Source organism: Vespa crabro, chromosome 24, assembly GCF_910589235.1.
Source record: "Vespa crabro chromosome 24, iyVesCrab1.2, whole genome shotgun sequence".
NCBI classification, from domain to species: Eukaryota; Metazoa; Arthropoda; class Insecta; order Hymenoptera; family Vespidae; genus Vespa; species Vespa crabro.
The window spans coordinates 718,937-738,909 of record NC_060978.1 but is presented as its reverse complement, the minus strand read 5'-3'; the positions used below and the strand labels follow the sequence as shown (position 1 = coordinate 738,909).

At 34.1% G+C, this 19,973-nt stretch overlaps 1 long non-coding RNA gene across 1 annotated transcript in view; it reads right to left on the bottom strand.

Annotated features, from left to right (window-relative positions):
• Positions 1-935: 935 nt before the first annotated feature.
• LOC124432339 overlaps positions 936-19,973 on the bottom strand; it is a 29,621-nt gene continuing 10,583 nt past the window's right edge. The window contains exon 3 of the long non-coding RNA XR_006944231.1: positions 936-3,678. This is a non-coding gene — a long non-coding RNA (uncharacterized LOC124432339). The remainder of the gene's footprint in view (positions 3,679-19,973) is intronic.

Here is a 19,973-nt window from a genome sequence, read left to right as displayed (position 1 = left end):
GATTTTATTTCTTCGAATTAGATTGTATAATCTCGACTTACATTCGATACTTCTCGATTTTTCTTATCACTTTATTTTAAGTGCCTTAGCATAAAGAAAAATATATATATATATATATATATATATATATATATAACTTTTATTTTCTTTGTTTTGATCAGCACGTTTTTATTGAAAGTCCTTTTCTTATATATCAATTGGTACATCAATGTGACGAAATGATAATGAGAAATAAGAGAAGAATGCTTGTATGCGAATAAACTCGCACGTTTTATTCATTAAGAAGAACAGAGAGGGAGAAAGAGAAAGACAGAAAGAGAGAGAGAGAGAGAGAGAGAGAGAGAAGCTCGCGCGCATTTTTAACTTCGCTCTTTTATCTTCCCCTCGCGTTTGCAATCTCCTTTTTAAAAAGTACGACTCAGCATTACGATGTTTTTACGCGATGAGATTACGCGCTGTGTCGGTTCTATTATGTACACAACGCACGACGAACGAGAAACGATTCATTATTATACTATACTTAAATGACGAATAATTTTCTTTTACCAATTAAGATCAGGATAATGATTCGACGATTTATTATTAACAGATCATTTTCTTATATATTATTCTTAAGAAAAAAAATTTAGATTCAGAATACAGATTTGTCCTGATTCGTTCAATCATCGTAAATAAAAACGTATCCATTATGGTTGAAAATTATTCAACATTAATGTATAACATATATATATATATATAAGTATTATATAATTAAATATTATTATAAATGAAATATTTTTGATATATAATACATAAGTATTATAGCACAATTTTAAAGATATGAAATTGAATTTAATCGAATTAAATGTAAAAGTATAACTAAAGATATATATATATATATAGAGAGAGAGAGAGAAAGAGAAAAAGAGAAAGAAAGAGAAAAAGAGAGAGAAAGAGAGAGAGAGAGAGAGAGAAACAAAAGAAGAAAATTATTATATATATATATATAAAAAAAGAAAAACAAGAAAAATGTTACAGTTACATCCATATAATTTTCTTATTGTTATTGGATAAAACTTGAATTCGATTAAACGAGAATATATGTAGTCTATAACGAATCAACAACGTCATTTCCGATCGAACTATTATTAGAACATGATACCAATTAATCGCGTTTAACATAACACAGATTTCGCATATTATAAAGGGGAAAATATCCCGATCTTAGTCATCCATTTGCGCGACATTGAAAAGACCTCGCGTCTCTATTATCTTTGAAAATTTATCACTTTGAAAGTGGAATTTGTATATTACGAACGTTAAAAGCGTATTATTGATAAGTGAATCATAAACTGTACGTGCATACGTAATAAAAAAATAGAATGATGCGTATCGTTTTTAAAGAAGAGAATGTAATCTCAGCGTTTCGCTGAATCGTTGAAAAAAAAAATCGGTGAAAGTCCGTGTGCCAGTAAGTAGAAGACAAGAAGGAAAAGAAGAAGAAGAAGAAGGAAGAGAGGGAGAAGAGAGAGAGAGAGATAGAGAGAGTGAGAGTGAGGGGAGGCTTGTGTGAATTGTGGAGCGATAAAAAAAAAAAGAAAAAAAGAGGAAAGAAAAAGGTCAAAAAAAAAGAAAAAGAAAAAGGAAAGAAAAAGGTCAAAAAAAAAAAAAGAAGAAAGAGAAGGGAAAAAAGGGACAAAGAAAAAGACTCTTCTCCGGTGCGCTCGATATGAATGGCCGAAGCCTCGAAGAGGAGAACCACTCGACGAATTCTTCTCGATAACCATTTCCTCTCTGTTCTTCCCACGTTCCTTGTCGTCGTAGTTTTCTCTCTTACTCTCACTCTCTCCCTATCTATATATATATATATCGGATCTCCTTCGTTTTTCCATTCTCACCCGAGTGGCATTCTCCACGTCTCCCTCCCTTTTTCCATCGCTATCCGCAATCCACCTTTCCTTTCTTTTTCTTTTGAAATATGCGCGAATTTGCCATCGTCTTCATCGTCTTCATCGTCTTCATCGTCTTCATCGTCTTCATCGTCGTCGTCGTCGTCGTCGTCGTCGTCGTCGTCGTCGTCGTCGTCGTCGTTGTCGTACGTTCCAAGAGAGACGTAGAATCGCGTGACGCACACGTTGGAATCTTACAAGGAGACCTCGAGCGCGGCCAGCGACACCGGCGATTAGCAAGAAGCTCGTCATCCTGGAACGTCGACGAAGAGAAGACGAAGAAGAAAAAGAAAAAGAAAAAGAAGAAAAAAAGAGAAGAAGAAGAAGAAGAAGAAGAAGAAGTAGTAGTAGTAGTAATAATAATAGTAGTAATAGTAGTAGTAGTTGTAGTAGTAGTAGTAGGAGAAGAAGAAGAAGAAAAAGAAAAAGCAAAAGAGAAGACAAGAGGAGCGTGCGCGTGCGTTCGCGCGAACGCACGCGTCCTATCTCATTCCCGTACTTGTACACGGAAAGAGGAAGATCGTTAACCCTTTCGCCTTTCGCTGAGTATTCTCTTAACGGAGGACACCTGCGTCGCTTCCGATAAGACGACGTGCGTCGCACTACTACGTTCTCTATCCTTTTCTATCTCTTTTTTTTTTGTTATCCCTTCGTATACACCTCCACCACCATTATCATCATCATCATCATCATCTCCACCTCTTTCACCTTTTCCATCTTCTCCTTTTTCTTCCTCTTTTTCTTTTTCTTCTTCTTCTTCTTCTTCTTCTACTTCTTTTTATTCTTATTATTATTCTTATTCTTCTTCTCTTTGTCATTACGTATCGTATCACGTTCGTTTCATTTTCATTAAAGTGGAAGCGATCTTTCTGTTCTTCTTCATCATTATCTATTTACTTCGTCATTATCTCTTTCACCATTTTCATTTTCTTATTCCGTTTATTGTTATATTATAATTCCAAGAGAAAAGTCAAAAAAAAAAAAAATAAAGGGGGAAAAGAAAAAAACAATCAGAAGAAATAGAAAGAAAGAAATACACGAAACGTCGCTGGGCAACGAACTTTCAGATATATCCTGGGGTATTTATACACGTACTATAGAATGTGTTCAGCAGTTTGACAGGCGTTTGAACTTGCTTTCTAGAAGTTGTTTACGCCGGAACCAAGGTTACCTATGATGTAACAAACCTATAGAGTTTTTCTTCTACGATGCTTCTTATACGATCACTTTATTCCTAAGTATATAAAGTGAGTATGTACATATATATATATATATATGTATATATGTATTCATCACGATATATTCGGATGTTACTTTTCTACGATGTCATAGGACGAAAAGTCAATCGATCCTATATTAATTCACGATCGATTAAATCGATATTGGTTAACGACATTCAATATGATCTATCTAACGTAACGATGAATTTTAAGAAAATGACCTTGAGACTTGTATACTGTAACGAAAGTTAATGCCTGATGATGGTGATCGTAGTGGGATGGTCCTTTCGCAAGCAAAGGAGATTCGTTGCTAGACATATACATAGCTCGTGCCCAATCGTCCGATATAATTGTATGTATTTGGGTTTTTGGGCAGTCTCCATTTGGTAACCTTGGGCCCGTTTCCATACACCACCCGCGATCAACGTCCTCTCATGTGCCGTTTCGCTGGGGTCCATCCGATGACGCGCGTTCTAAATTTGTTCAACGATTCCTTATGCAATCGTTAACTCATTTTTCTTTCTTGTGTCCTACGCAAAAATTTCTCACATTTACTCACGGAATTTCAAAAAGCCTAATTATTCATATTACAAGCTAAAAATAATCGATGATACGGAATGAACGTGTGGATTTTAATGAAAACGAAATGAAACCAAAACGAAAATAAAATTGTACGAATTAACGTAATATTTACACACACACATATATATATATATATATATATATATATATATATATATATATATAAATTGAGAAAATATGAAGTGCGAAGAAAAAAAAATTATTGTCAGCTTTGTATGTTTCTCGCTAATCTTCGGACATATCGAATTGATAATTGTCGATGACGTTCGAGGGGATTACCGAGAAATCTGTTCCTATCATTCGTCGCTAAGAACAAATTCCGTACAGTCTCTCTCTCTCTCTCCCTCTCTCTTTCTCTCTCTCTTTCTCTCTTTCTCTCTCTCTCTCTCTCAAAGTGTATTTCTGGAAAGGCGTGTTCGTCATAATGAACGTAACCACCCCTTCGAACGTCATTGTGATATAAACGCTATAATCGCAGGAAATGGTTCGAAGACGATTCAACGTGCGTCGCATAATTAGCTCCTTAGCTTTTTCTTTCCAAGTATCCCATTATATGCGTGCTTGATTATGTATCGTATAGATTCCGAACAGGAAATTCACCTTTACGGATAAAAATTAATAAAGTATCGACCGTAAAAGGAAGCTAGGAACATTTATTCATTGCGACCGCACGCGCGTTCGTTGAAAATAGAAATCATTACGATATTTAAATGGCTCTCTGAACGTCAAGTTTTCTTTTCTTTCTTTTTTTTTTTTTTTATTATTTTTCTTTTTTCTTCCCTTTCTTTCGTTCTCTCTTTATTTTTGTTTTTCTTTTTTCTTTTTCTTTTTGTTTGTTCTTTCACATTTCTCAGAATTCTTTTCTCGTTTTAACGTCCAACTGAAAATACGTAGTCGTACAATATTATGTATTTACGTATATAATGTATATATGTATTTATGGTTTTGTTGTTGTTTGTTTAAAAACTTTCGACAGTTCCTCCAAAGTTTCGCAAGTTTTGACCGGCGTCCGTTCGGATTCGAGTAAATTCGAGAACGTCGGTTTTACAAAGAGGAAAAAACGGACGACGAAGAAAGAGAGAGGAAAAGTCGTCCCCGTCGTGGAATCTGTGTTTCGGTGTTTCGGAGCCAAGGTCTCGTTGCGGATACCTCCGAATATCGCAGCACAAGCGATGCCACGTTAATGCAGGTCAGGTTCTGCGGGTTCGTCGCAATCTCTCGAGGTCGCCCTGCGCGCTCTGATATTTTCGCGTAAACAAAAAACGCGAGATGATGCCAGAGCGAGTCGAACTTGAGAGAAATCGATACGTTTCACTCCGTAAAACCAATTCCGTTTCATAAGCCAACCGAGCGGCACCATTCGCCGACATTATAATCAACATTTTTAACATCTTTGATATATGAAAATTTTGTCAAAATGTTCAATTGAAATATGTCTACGTTTGTTCGAAGAAAAAAACATCGAATAGATTAATCCGTATAAATTCTAAAATTTTTAAACGATAGACAATGGTATGTCAAAAAAGGAACGATCTATGTTTCTTAACCTTACTAACTGTTTTTCCTTTTTTCTTTTTTTTTTTTCGAGATATCGATCTTCATTAAATCATGATAAATTCTTTCATTTCGATTTAGTCCTGTCAACCATGTTCTGGATGTCCAATGAGACCATGCCCTCCTGAAAGATCTTGTCCACCAAAATACATATGTCCACCGAGTTCTCCTTATAAAATTTGCATAATTCCACCGATACCACAAAAACCAAGTTGGAAACCTTGCTGTATACGCACTTACGGTATACCGTGCAACAGACATTGTCGTCCAGAAAGATATATAAAATTTAATAATTTTGATCTCTTATCTCAATGGTAAATATCTATAATTCAAAATATAAACTGAGAGAAAACGTGAAAGAGAAAGAGAATAAGAAAGAAAGAAAGAGAGAAAAAAAGAGAAAGTGAGAGAAAGAGAGAGAGAGAGAGAGAGAGAGAGAGAGAGAATCAAAAGGACGATAACAAGTCAAAAAGTTCAAGACGTATTAAATCGTGAAAATTTTTCCATAATCTATAATAAACTTCATTAAGAAAAAATTTCAAAAGTTCGAAAAATATAGACCCTTACGAAACGGTAAATAAATATCGAATAAGTCCTTGAAAATCGATGATTCGTCTTGTCAAAATAAAATAATTCTCAATATCTAAAGATTTATTCGATTATTTTGATTTCTAGATTCCTTACGTACATTTTCTATCTAATAGATCGATCAATAAAAAAAAAAAAAAAAAAAAAAAAAAAAAAAAAATAAGAAAAATATCATTCAATCCAAACCAAACCGAAAGAGATGAAGGTCAACGTAGAAAGCATACTGATGGCCATGGAAATGATATTACGTATGTTCATAATATTTACCGGACGTGGACTCTTGCTCTTTTTAAAGTTCAATTGATATATGTTGTCAACAGATTTAACGATCGGACAAATAGAATAACATAATATATTTATGCTTTATACGTATGTATGTATGTATGTATGTATGTATGTATGTATGTATGTATGTATGTATGTATGTATATATTGAAAATTCCTTCCTCGGTCGTTAAGATAAAAATAATAATGAAGATCGTCGACAATATTACCAAATCATATATATATATATATATATATATATATATATATATATATGTAAGATAGAATGCTTAATATCTCCTCTGGTCGTTCTAACTTTCGTCACTCTAATCTCTTATTACATCTTTCGTTTGTAGTTTTCGATTACGACTAGACGACTAGACGTTTCATTTAACAAGACGAAAAGGAGAATCGTCGAGGATACTCGAAAAATTTCTGCAACAATGGAGTCGTTTGCTACGAAAAGAGCTTGCTTGCGTAGATGCGTGAACGTGCGTAAGCATTCTCTTTCACGAATAAGAGAGAATAAAAGAAAAAAAGAGAGAGAGAGAGAGAGAGAGAGAGAGAGAGAATGAAAAAGATAAAGAGATAAAGAGATAAAAAATAAAAAAAAAACGGAAACGACTGATAGTTGATGGTAGGTCTACAAATGGTGGATCCTGTGGATCGTATTTAATCGAAAGACGATACCTCCTTTCCTCTTTTCTCGTTTCTCGTCTAAACGAATGAGAGAAGGAATGAACGAACTCACGCACATATTCACGCGTGCACGCAATGCAAAAGAATTTCTTTTTTTTTTTTTTTTTTTACACAGCAGAAACGAGAAGACGGACGTGTCCTTGTTCAAGGGCTCTCCCTCCATGCCGTTCCTTCTCTTTGCTCTTCTCTTCCCTCGCCCGATCGAACACTCAGCGTCAGGGAGGGTCTTTGACATCGAGAATGAATTTGACATCGAACGAAATTTCCTTATTTCACTATCGAGAGTGAAAAATGAAAAAGCATCGTATTAATAGTAATCATGTAATTTACATCCCTTCCTTGTTTTTCATCCCTCCCTCCCTCCCTTCCTTCCTCCCTTCCTTTCAGCTCGTACAATATCGCAAAGACAATTTTATTAAAAAGATTAAATCCATTAAGCGCTATCGCATTAACAACATCATCCTCAGCAACCTTCCACCCTTATCCACGTATCTTCTTAAGTCTCGTATATTCCACGAAAGTTCTCTCTTTGTATATTTTTCTTTTTTCTTTTCTTCCTCTTCCTCTTCCTTCCCCCCTCCCACCCTCATCAACCTCTTACTATAATTTCTGAATTAATTTCTTTCGAACGATTCGATAATCCTTAGCTCAACGATTTCTCTCTCTCTCTCTCTCTCTCTCTTTCTCTCTCTCTCTCTCTTGCAGATCCTAATTCTTTTTTTTTCGCTACTCGTGAATCGATATAATCGGGATATCGTGTAATAAGACTTTCGATCCTTTGAAATAACTTCTTGGGATATTTCTTGGAATCGTTGACGTAAAGGAAAAAGGAACAAAAAAAAAAAAAGAAAAGAAAAAAGAAAAAGAAAGGAAAAAGGAAAGAAAGAAATAAAGAAACAAAGAAAAAGGAACGTCGAAGAGAGACTGACTTTCGATTCATTTCTCCGCCCGTGAAACGAAATCGAGAGACCTCCAGGAAGGTAGAAAACTACAGCTCCCTTTCTTTTCTCTCTCTGTCTTTCTCTCTCTCTCTCTCTCTCTCTCTCTCTCTTTCTCTTTCTCTCTCTCTTTATCTATCTCTTTCTCTTTTCCTCTCTTTGCACTCGCAGGTGGCCTTTATTCGACGAAACGCACAACCGCGTTCTACTCCCACCCCCTTCAGTCCCCAAGTCCCACAGTCTCGCCTTCCCCCCACCCCCACCCTCAGCCCCCACCATTCTTCTGCGAAACTCTCCTTACCTGAACCTAACGTTAACGTCTGTTACTCCCTAGGATAGAAAATTTATCGCATTTTCATTTATCTTCGTCGAGACTAGTTAAAAGAAAACAATATATTCGAAGGTACCTGTCAAAAGAATTCGGCGTTTCCACGAATTATCGAGGACGAATCCTGAAAGAGGATCAAGATGGATCGGAGTAAGAGAGCTCTTCCTCCGAACCTGGCAGACCACTTTTCCTTTCGTTCGACGCGTCATGGATCTTTTATTTTTTGTTTCTTTTCTTTTTTTTTTTTTCCTTTTTTTTCTTTCTTTCTTTCTTTCTTTCTATAGAACGAACGAACAAACGAACGACGTTACGCGCACGAACAAAACGGAAAGGAACGAACAACGGTCCATTTATTTTAAAACCTATATATAACAATCTTTCTCTTTCTCTCTCTCTCTCTCTCTCTCTCTCTCTCTCCATTGGACTTTAATTGACAGATCAAACCTACAAAAGGATTTATAACTTACGAGATTATTATATATACTCTTGTTGATTCTGAATTGATTCGCGAGTATCATTGAAAATTTTTTGAGATATCGATTATGCAAAGATCACGTTCGACGTGTGACATCATCGTTCTCTTCCTGAAAAAACGAAAAAAAAAAAAAAGAAAGAAAAAGAAAGAAGAAAATAAAAAGGAAAAAAGAAAATGAGAAAAATCGGCGATCCTGTTAACGTCTTCCGTGCATAAGTTCGATGACCCTGGAGCATCGTTTATGATGGTGCGAAGAAGGGGAGAAAGGTAGAAAAGAAAAGAAAATAAAGAGAGAGAGAGAGAGAGAAGGAGAAAGGGAGACGTCGATGAGTAATCCAAGGCCAGACACCGGCACTTTACTGGTCGGAACGCGTCGGCGGACCCTTCTCGAAATCCTCACGGCCGGTGTCTGCACCCTCGTTAATCAAAACCATTTTCGAGCCTTTCCTTACGAGCCCTCCTCTTAGCCCTTTCTTGCAACAATGACGTTCGCACGACCTTTCTGCATTCCTTCCCTCTCTTTATCTATCCCTTTTTCTCTCTCTCTCTTTCTCTCTGAGAGAAAGAGAAAACTTTGAACAGTTCTAAAATATCTCTTCGTAAGGGCCTTTAAAGGTTAATCTAGTTGAGTCATATCCTTAGACATGGCCAATTTGAGGATGTTCTGAAAAAAGAAAAAAAAAAAAAAAAAAAAGAAGAAAAAAAGAAAAAAAAGGGAAAAAGAAAAAAAAAATTTGCAAATCGCTCAATCATCCATCCGCACATATAATGACATTCGTCAAGCTTTAACTCGTTTAGAGGCGTTAAAAAAAAAAAAGGAAAAGAAAAAAAAAGTGATTTTTTTTAACTACATATACGTTCGATAGTTATTTAAACGTAAACTTTTGAAATAAATAATATATACTTTTTGAAATTGATATATTCTTCGCTTTAAAGGCTTGGCAGTATATAACGTACACCATATAAATCTTCAGACTTTCTCGTCTGATTGATTCTTCGATTACCATGAGCTTTGTGAAAACATTATTTATCGTGAAAGCGATAAAACTTTGGGATAGTCACAGATTAAAGAACGATCCATTTCTGAAGTTATCGTGGATATTCGAACTCTCTAAACCACCAAGAGAGACGACTAGTTCTATTACGTGTCGAGAGTAAAATTGTGGTTCGGGAATGTTCACGGTCGAGAGATTGAAGATATATACATATATATGTGTGTGTGTGTGTATATATATATATATATAAAATAAGTACATCTACATACATAAGTCGACTTACTGAAAGCTACGAGAGATACATTTCACAGTCGATTTTTTTTTTATCTTTGCACACTATTGTTTCGAGTTTCGTGACATTAAAAGGGCGTGTCAAAGTAATTATACGAGCTTTCGTAGTCATTCTTTGTATAACGTCGTCATATTTATTTTGATCACTGACGAAAAATCCTCTCGACCTATTTTTTTTTCCTCTCGTGATAAACGCATCAAAGTGCAAGGATTAAACGCAATTCTTTTTTCTTTCTTTCTTTCTTTTTAATTTTTTTTTATTATTCGCGATAAAAAAAAAAAAAAAAAAAAAAGAAAAGAATTTGTAAAAGACGTCGAACGATCGGAAGAGAAAAGAATTGGTACAATGAAAGAAATCTTCGATTTTATGACTCCTTCTTCAGACTCTTGAATATCTAATCAATTCGATTTGAACGTTTCTTCCGGTGAACTTTGACACGTTCCCGATGGATCCTACTACATAGAATAAACTGCACCTGCGACTTTATATACATATATATATATATATATATATATATATATATATATATATATATATATATAAAGAGAAGACTGGTATGCAAAGAGAAATGAAATAATACCTAAGATGGATTTAAACATAAAAGTATATAAGGAAAGAAGATAAAATTTGATTCATCGTATTCAAGAGACCCATAAAATAGATACAAATTGTCAATTAGCTTTTTTCTACGATAGAATATTAATTTGCTGCATGGCAATTGACGAAGAACTAATGAAAATCTATAAAGTTTCTGTCAGAGCGTGAGATTCACTTTAACGTTCGCTTTAGACGAGCTTAGAGATTAACGATGCTTTTCGAGGATCTCCTAAGATCCGACGGATCGGCCATTACAAATTGGTCAGGTCCACGCCCCTTTGCTTAATATATTAGTTATAAGTTAAAAAAAAAAAAAAAAAAAAAAAATATACAGTTTAACCTCTGCCAAGAGATTTTGACTCCTGTGAGAATATTCGTTTAGAATTCTAATGCTTTTAAATTACTTTATTCCGTTACAGTTAAAACTTGTTGGTACGGTCAAACGAGAAAAAAATGTTCCTTAATTTTGACCCTATTGGGATAATTGAAATATTATCGATTGATAACTTATCTGTGAATAATCGTAACATATAGTTGTATTTTGATGATTACAAACGAAAAGGGAAAAATTAAAATGAAATAAAATAAATTATAATCCGTATTTACGTATCTATAGACATATCTATAGAAAGATCAAAAAAAGAAAAAGGAAAGAAAATAAAAGGGGACATACATATATAAATTAATTGTAGTGTAACACGTTCGAGCATCGATCGAAATGTCGTGGAAATGTCGCGGTGTACACGTGAACGAAGCCGTTAATCTTTCGCGATACGTTATCGTTAAAGTCTGATGATGAATTTTTTCTTTTTTTTTTTTTCTATTCTTTTCTTTTCTTTTCTTTTCAATAGTCACAATGCCACTAGTAAAAAAAATTAAAATGGATTGTGCTTTTGTCATCGTACTTACCGTACGTATACTTTTTCGACAAATCATTTCTCGATAACGTTATAGTAAATAAACAGGTCTTTACGTCATACGTGAAATCTTTCCGTGAAATAATCATCTTTTTACGTTTCTTTTGCGCAAATAGAGGAAGAGAAAAACATGTAAGAGGTTGTTTCTTATTACGTAGTCAAGGCGAGAGGTCGTTTCAAGACGATTGTTTGCAAGTGGTAGGTCGATATCGTCGGGTGACCTTGACCGATTGCAACAGAAACAACACGTGCCTTATGACACGTCAAAGGCTTCTTTAACTGCGTCCTCCCGTCCCTCTTCTCCCTTTCTACTCCTACTCCTCCCATTTTCAACCTCCCACATAGTCTTCTATCCCTCTTGTTATTGGTTTCTCTTTCTCGACATGCACATATATATATATTATATATATATATATATGTATCTATCAATACATCCTTGACTATCGACAAGTATTTATCGATTCTAACGGAAGTATAAGCACGCATATATACATCCCACCTCATCCCATCCTATCCCATCCCATTCCATCCCATCTTCATTCTGACATTTCGTGACAGCTTGGTATGAAATAGATTAGAAATAATATTCCATGATTCGCGTGCATCCGCATAATATCGCATTGATGGCTCCGGGAAATCCGATAATGCAAATTGTTAGCCGTGTTAAATGAGAAAGAACAAACAAGGCAATAAGGACAAAATAATGTTGATCTAGACGGTTATATATGTATCTATATAAGAGAAAAAGTATGTTATGTATTTACTTAAATATATATATATGTTTATGTATATGTATATATATTTATTATTTACACGAACAATCTGTTCGTTACGTAAATAAAAATAATCTATAATGTATAATAGAAGTATATGTATGTATTAACATTCTGTTTATATTTCTGTTTACATTCTCTTATATATCTCTTTTTTTAATACCATGAAGATAGGGGTCAAACAAATTAATCACTCTCTATCTCTCTCTTTCCCTCTCTCTCTCTCTCTTTCTCTCTCTATCTATCTATCTATTTATTTCATTCTCTTTCTCTCAAAGAATTTTCACCTTCGTTTTCGAACGTGAAAGTCGTTGAGTACAACTAGAAACGCTTTGATGATGCATTAGTGACGATTAAACGAATCTCGAGTACATTCTTTATTCGCGAACAAAGTGCTAAGTGAGAGAGGATCGGTGAAATAGGAGAGGAGGGATGGATAACTAAGTTGCAAAGATTAATACCAACCAGTAGTATTCGTGGAAATGGTGAAAGCAAAACGCTGTGAAGAGGCCCGCAGTGTAGGCGTCAGGATGCCTGGCGCCTATGTATTGAACGAAACCCTATATATATATATATATATATATATATATATATATATATACGCTCAGATCCGTCGCTCTTCTTCTTGCTTCGTAGCGACACCAACGATGCAAATTGTATTAACGTTGGTTAAAAAAAAAAAAACCACTAAGGACAGAAAGAAAAACGAGAGGGAGAGAGAGAGAGAGAGAAAGAGAGAAGTAAAAAATTAAATTCTTATAATTAATACATTTGTTGGCATTGATCTCATCATTTCTTTCGATTTTATTTGTTAAAGATAAAATATTTACATCGAAATATTTTAAAAATTTCTTCGATTCATCTATATCTGATATTATGTAAATATAAAATTGTAATCGAGTGTACGTAAGTATAAGAAAAAAAAAAAAAAAAATAATAATAATAATAATAATAATAATGGCGGAAAAAAAGAAAGCTCAAGTAGAAAAAAAAAAGGGAAAATAATGTGATTATCAAAATTGTCTCGCTATCTTGTAACTAATAATGGAATTATCAAAAGACATTAGACGGATTTACATTGAATGATATATATATATATTGTGAGCGCGTTAATAAGAACTTTAGCTTTAATATTATCGATCCGTCGGTATGTGAAAACACAGCTCACGTAGGCGCTTTTCTCGACCTGACATTTTTTTTTCCAAGTACATATCGAATGACATTGCTCTTCCTCGAAACGATTCGAAAAAAAGAAATAAGAAAGAAATAAAAATGTGAAAACGAAAAGATGAACAAAAAAATAAATGAGAAAAAAAAAAATTAAAAGAAAAAAAAAGTAAAAAAGAAAAAGAAAAAGGATAAAGGAGGAATTTTTATCAAGGAAAAATCGAACTGCGGTCGTAAAGTGGTGTGCACAATTGATCGGGGCATATTTAATCGCTCGTGTTACCTTCCTGACCTCATTTTCATTGTACAACGAGCTGTTTCATCGAATATTAGAAATATTCTAAGTGTTCTCTCATTGTCATTATTCCAGATAATTTTTATCGAGAACATATTGATTTCTACGTCATACGATGACAATTCTTTTTCAATATTTTTTTTTCTTCTCCCGATTGATAGGAAACAACGCGCCTATGCCATTGGAATCGATCAATTGCGAGAAAACGAATCAAAGCGCTTTGACACTTTGACATTAAAATGCGTTGAAAAGGTTGCGTTGCGTTGAATTTCCGGCTAAAAACTCATGCGTATATATTCAAGGTTATCCTCTTGCGATAACTTCATACTTATGCGTCTTTCGCAGAAAAAAGGAAATAAAAAAAAAAAAAAAAAAAGAAAAAAAACACTGAAGAAGAAGAGGAAAAAACAGAGGAAGAAACGAGAAAAGAAAAAAAAAAAAGAAGGAATAACTCTAAAAAGGATGGTTAAAAATGGGTATCCGCATTGTCACGTCATCGGATTTGCGAATTACGTAACGATTGAATATTTTTAATGCGAATTGGAAGCGTCCTTTTGGTTTCTTTTTCTTTTTCTTTTTCTTCTCTTTTTTCCTTGCACATTATTTTTAGTAGATTTTTAATAGCGTTTAACGAACATCAAGAGCGCGCCATTGACACTAAAGCTTTAAATAAAGTCAAAGATTGCGTTTAAAATAATAGTAGGAATGAAAAAAAAGAAAAAAAAGAAAGAAAAAGGAAGAAAAAATTAAAAAAAGAAAAAAATAACGATATCGTTGCGCGTTTCTTTTTTTGTTCATTATTATTTTGTTTTCTTTCTTTTTTCTTTTTTTTTTTTTTTTTAATTTGTTTTTTTTGTTAATTTAAAAAATTTTTCATTGTAATTCAAATGGAAGATAATTATCTCGAGTACATTAAAAGCGAATATATCTTTCTGGTTGGTGAACACCTATTTTACTTATCGTTGGTCATTAATTGGTTAAATAAATGACTTCCAAAGTGATTACAGCGGTATGCCTTATCGAAATCTCATCGGTTCTAGATAGTTCGCTATACGATGAATGGAAAGTCGATTTTCTAAGTACAAGTCACAAGTATAGGAAAAAGAGAAATCTTTAACGATCCGAAGTCGCTCTATTAAACGAGCGAGAACCGGAGTGTGTTAGACACGTCAATTCGTGCCATCTTGATAGACCTCGCGCGAAGGCATGTCTCTACGAGGCAACTTATAATTTTGGCTTCGATAACAACGACTTTAGATTACGATTAAAAAAAACGACGAAGAAGAAATGTATCATCAATAGGATGAATCTCTCTCTCTCTCTCTCTCTCTCTCTCTCTCTTAAAATACTTCTTTACTTTATTTCTTTCGTCCTTTATCTTCGATTAATTGAACCGCGAATCGCGATAACCTATCGTATCTCTTTCTGAACAACTCTCTACCGCGATCGGATTTACGATAATTTTACGAGAAGAGGAAAACTGAAATTGGATCACCGTGTAAACTTTTTTTTTTCTATATATATATATATATATATAATCGAAGATATACTCTTTCGTACAAGGACTTGCAGAAAGATTTCAACTGATCTATGTTTGATCAGACAATACTCGATATCTATGTTTTCTTTTTTTCATCGAACAGTATTACAGTTAGATAGATAGATAGATAAAGAAAGAAAGAGAGAGAGAGAGAGAGAGAGAGAGAGAGAGAGAATAAAAACGAACGTGCGTAAAGCAAACGAAAAAGATTTTTGAGGATTTTTGTAAGTAAAAAGGGAAAGAGCGAAAAGGAAGAAAGAGAAAGAAAGAAAAAGAGTGAGAAAAAGCACAAGAGAAAGAGAAAGAGAAAGAGAGAAAGAGAGAGAGAGTAATGGTATGAAGGTCATACTGGCTCGAATATGAAATTATGAAGAAATTCCTGTAATTCTGTTGGGAACAAGGTGATGGTAGAGGAAGGAAGCAAGGCGCTAACAAGTAAGCGGGCTTCGTAATAATCGGCTTTAGTGGCTTTGAGAGAGGCCAGCCCAATGAAGAGAACAGGTGCGCGCCGTTAACGCCGGTTTTCTTCGCTCTTCTTGCGCCACCGGCACTATAATGTATTCAAGGCCAGCTAAGGCTTATTCATAAATCAGATCTCACTTTCATTCATGTGCTCGACGCGACACACTCGACGCGACGCCAACCTATCTTTCTCTTCTCTTCTCTCTCCTCCTTCTCCTTCTCTATACTCTACCCTTTCCTTCCCTTCTCTTCTCTTCTCCTTCATCCTCCTCTTCCCGCATTATATATTTTAATTCGAGGTTTCGAGTTCAGGCTTGAAATTAACCGATGTGGTTGTTGAACGCGTGAAAAGTGTCTCGGTTGCCACACGTAAGCGCCACCCAGCCACGTTTTCATTCAATACCATCGAATAAAAACACTACACTTCCTCATTTTGTCCATATTATTATTATAAATTTAATTCTCTTCTTTCCTTGTTTCGTACTCTTAAAAAGAAATCTTTAATTCGAACGTCATATACACCGATCCATAACTATGATATACCTATCGGTAACTGTCGCTTGACTTTCGTGTTTCGTATTTGTTCTACTTTGTTTATAAGCCTCTCTCTCTCTCTCTCTCTCTCTCTCTCTCTCTCTCTCTCTCTCTCTCTCTCTCTCTCTATCTCTCACTCTCTCCTTCTCTTATAAGATAATTGTTGAGTATCTGTAAATCGAAGTAAATATTTACATTTCTTTTCGTTCGTTTCCTTTCTTCGATTTAAGATTTAAGAAGAACAATGATACATTTACACTTTATCGCGATTTATCGAAATGATTTATCTAATCCTTTGGATACGATGAAAAGGATCATCTGTCGTATATTAAAGATAGATTTTCTACGATCTATGAGGGGAGAAAGAGAAGCGGTGGGAGGCGAGTGTTTGAGAAAGACAAAGAAAAAAAAAGGATGTTCGTGACTGAATTTTGTTCCCCCCATCATCTCGGTTATTCGGCGTTGCACCTACGATCGATTACGTAAGTCCTTAAAGTTAGTACTCGTGGGACCGGACTCACTTTCAGCATGTCAAGGACATCGACGACAGGTCCTCACGGCCTAATTCTTTACGATGAGCTCTCACCATTAAATTGTATTAACATTGACTATCAAATCTCTCTCTCTCTCTCCCTCTCTCTCTCTCTCTCTCCCTCTCTCTCTCTCTCTCTTACTCTCGCTTTTTCTATCTAACGGCAGTCATGTGAGAAACTTGCTCTAAACATCAACGAGCTTCACGTCACGTATACACATGGGACACATATGCACGCACTCACATACATACACACACATATGCAAACATACATACATACGTATATATGTACATGCATACATACATTCATACATACATACATAAGTACACATCGACCAGCGGTATTATATTTAAACCAACAACTATCGCTTTCAACGTTTCCTCATCTTACTTTCTAGAATCGAAGGTCCTTAAAAATGATTCTTTAATTTTCGTAAAATTGCAGTCGAAAATTTGGACGGACGGAATTTGAACGAACGACCAACCGACCGATTCCGTCTAACCGAGGAAAAAAAAGCTCGAAGGTAAAAACGAGAAAATAACTTAAAAGTTACTTTCCCCGATATATCTACGACGTATGTATGTACGATATCGTAAATAATAGATTATAATTTATATCTATGGTGTACGCAAACCCTATATATATATATATATATATATAATTCTTCCTCGTTCCTACTGACTTTTATGCATGTCTCTCAAGGCTGCAGTAAAACCTTTAAAATTCAATACGCGGTAGACCATCTAAAACTAGGATTATTTACTTCCCTTTTTCGAGAGAACGGAGCTCTCTAGTTCAAATTGACCTATTTTCTTTTATAACTTACGTTTCTTTCTTTACGTGCATCACGTTCGCGTCCAAGTCCCTCTTCCCCCCCCCCACTCTCTCTCTCTCTCTCTCTTCTTTACCTTTCTTATTTTCTCTCGTTTCTCGTGCAAATTGATTTAGCGCCTTGCAAGAGTAAGACAATCCCCCAGCCAAATTTATATTATAAAAACGTTTCTACTTCGAAAGTTGCTTTTCTTTTTTTTTTTTTTACATATATATATATATATATATATATATATATATATATATATAAAACATTGTTATAGAATAATAAAGGTCGTTTAGAAACGAAGTTTCGGGCATTTAAAATATCGGGCAACGAGAAATTTTTCGTTTCGTTTTCTCCACGCTGAACGTTTCCACATAAATGCGCTTTATCGCCGAAAGATTATCGAGACGATATTTCAAACGTTGGCCAAGGCAACGCCAAGGAATATAATCGCTTTGCCGACAATTCGTTCAATCTGTATCGATCACCTTTTCTATCGCGGAAGATCATAACAATGATAGAAAAAGGTTACTTTCAATAATATCACTTTGTCCGATATCTATCCATGGTATACATATGTACACCATATTCTTTAAAAGAATGGAATTTTTTTTTCATTTCTTTTTTTTTTTTCATTTATAAAAACTCTCAATGATATTCATTCTCAAAGTAAGATATTATTATCATCTAAATAATCTCCAATATTTAATTAAATATTTAACATTGTTCAAAAGGATAGATAAATAAAGATAGAAAATAATTAAATGAGAGCAATGGAAAAAATAATGTTAGAAATTATATTGTAATATGCAATGGACATGCCTGTCCATTTTATCGAGATAATTTGTGATGTCATCTTGCACAACCATGCACGTCCGTCGCCAATGGGAAGAGGAGCCGATTTTCGTGCCTCTTAGGAAAGCATGCGAGAATAGACGCGTTGTCCTTGACACGCCGTGAGTCGACTGGATCCGCCGAAGGAATTTAATTCTTCGGGCGCCGAAAGTGAAACACACGGGCCCATTTGGCTTATCGAAGAAGACGACAAACGAACGAACGAACGAAAGAACGACGATGACGACGTGACTCGAAATTCTTTGCTGGATCGGCTTTTTGTAAATCGATTGTTAAAACTATTACAGAACATTATGAGATAATTCATGATAATCTATCAATAATTATCACATTTTTTAATTAATATGAAGTATATTTAAGATATGCTATCTTAATGGACATTCCTTTTCTATTGTTATCAATACCAAATATATATATATATATATATATATATATATATATTTTCTCATTTTATAATCAAGCAAGTGGTATCAATCAACCGTTCGAATAAATGCAATCAAATTGCATTTTTTATGTATTTGCCATACGATAAATATGATTATTTCCATGAATTCGTGAGAACAAATAAATAAAAAGAAAATAAATAAACGAATAAACAAAAATAAAACGAAAGAGAGGGGGAAAAAAGAAAAAAGAAAAAAAAAGAAAAGAAACAAGTCGAATCGATCGCCGTAAGGCATAACGAATCGTAATTCAATTCGTTGTAATTACGACATCCCTTGGGTGGGTTCACGAAACAATTCTAAAGTTAGAACGCACAGCTTTAGAATGCCAGCTATCGGCCCGTGTCGCGTCGGTCCCGTTCGTTTTCCTTTTCTAAAACAATTCCATGCGTCCTAAAGCAGTGGGTCTTTATATAACGTACGACTTAGGGCGACAATAGAAGTCACGTATCTTCTCGTCGTTCGAATTTCGTTATCAAGATTATCGAATGTCGAAAAAGTTGCTACGTTTTATTATTGTTGTTATTATTATTATTATTATTATTATTATGATTTATGATGATACGCTGTTTACGAAGTGCGGTCGATGTTTTGTAAAAGAATAAAACATGAAAAAAGAAAAAAATGAATCGTAAGACGCCAATGTCGTTATCAGAGTCCATTTAGATTTACCAAATGGCTCTTTACGCAATATGCAATATCGAACCTTAGACTTAAAATTCTTCTTAATTTACGAAAACTTTCGTATTGCTTCTCTAATTGAGAAACGCAGTTTTATATTTTTCGATTGTGAATTACGATATATATATATATATATATATATATATATATATATATATATATATATATATTATATCTATAATTATGTTTATCTTTATTATTAAATAAATTTTAATTAGTCAATTATATATTTATATACTGTTAGGATTACGTTAAATATATTTTTAATATAAATAAATAATTAATTTAAAATTTAACTTATTACAATACAATTTAAATTATTGGGCTAAACAAATCCATAACTTTTTATAATAATTTATCATTACATATTTATCTACTTTAATGAACAGTTAAATATACAATCAAAGAATAAATATTAACACTAAAATTATTCAATTAACCCAATTAATATATATATTTTTTTTTTCTTCTTTTATTCACAAATAAGATGAATCGT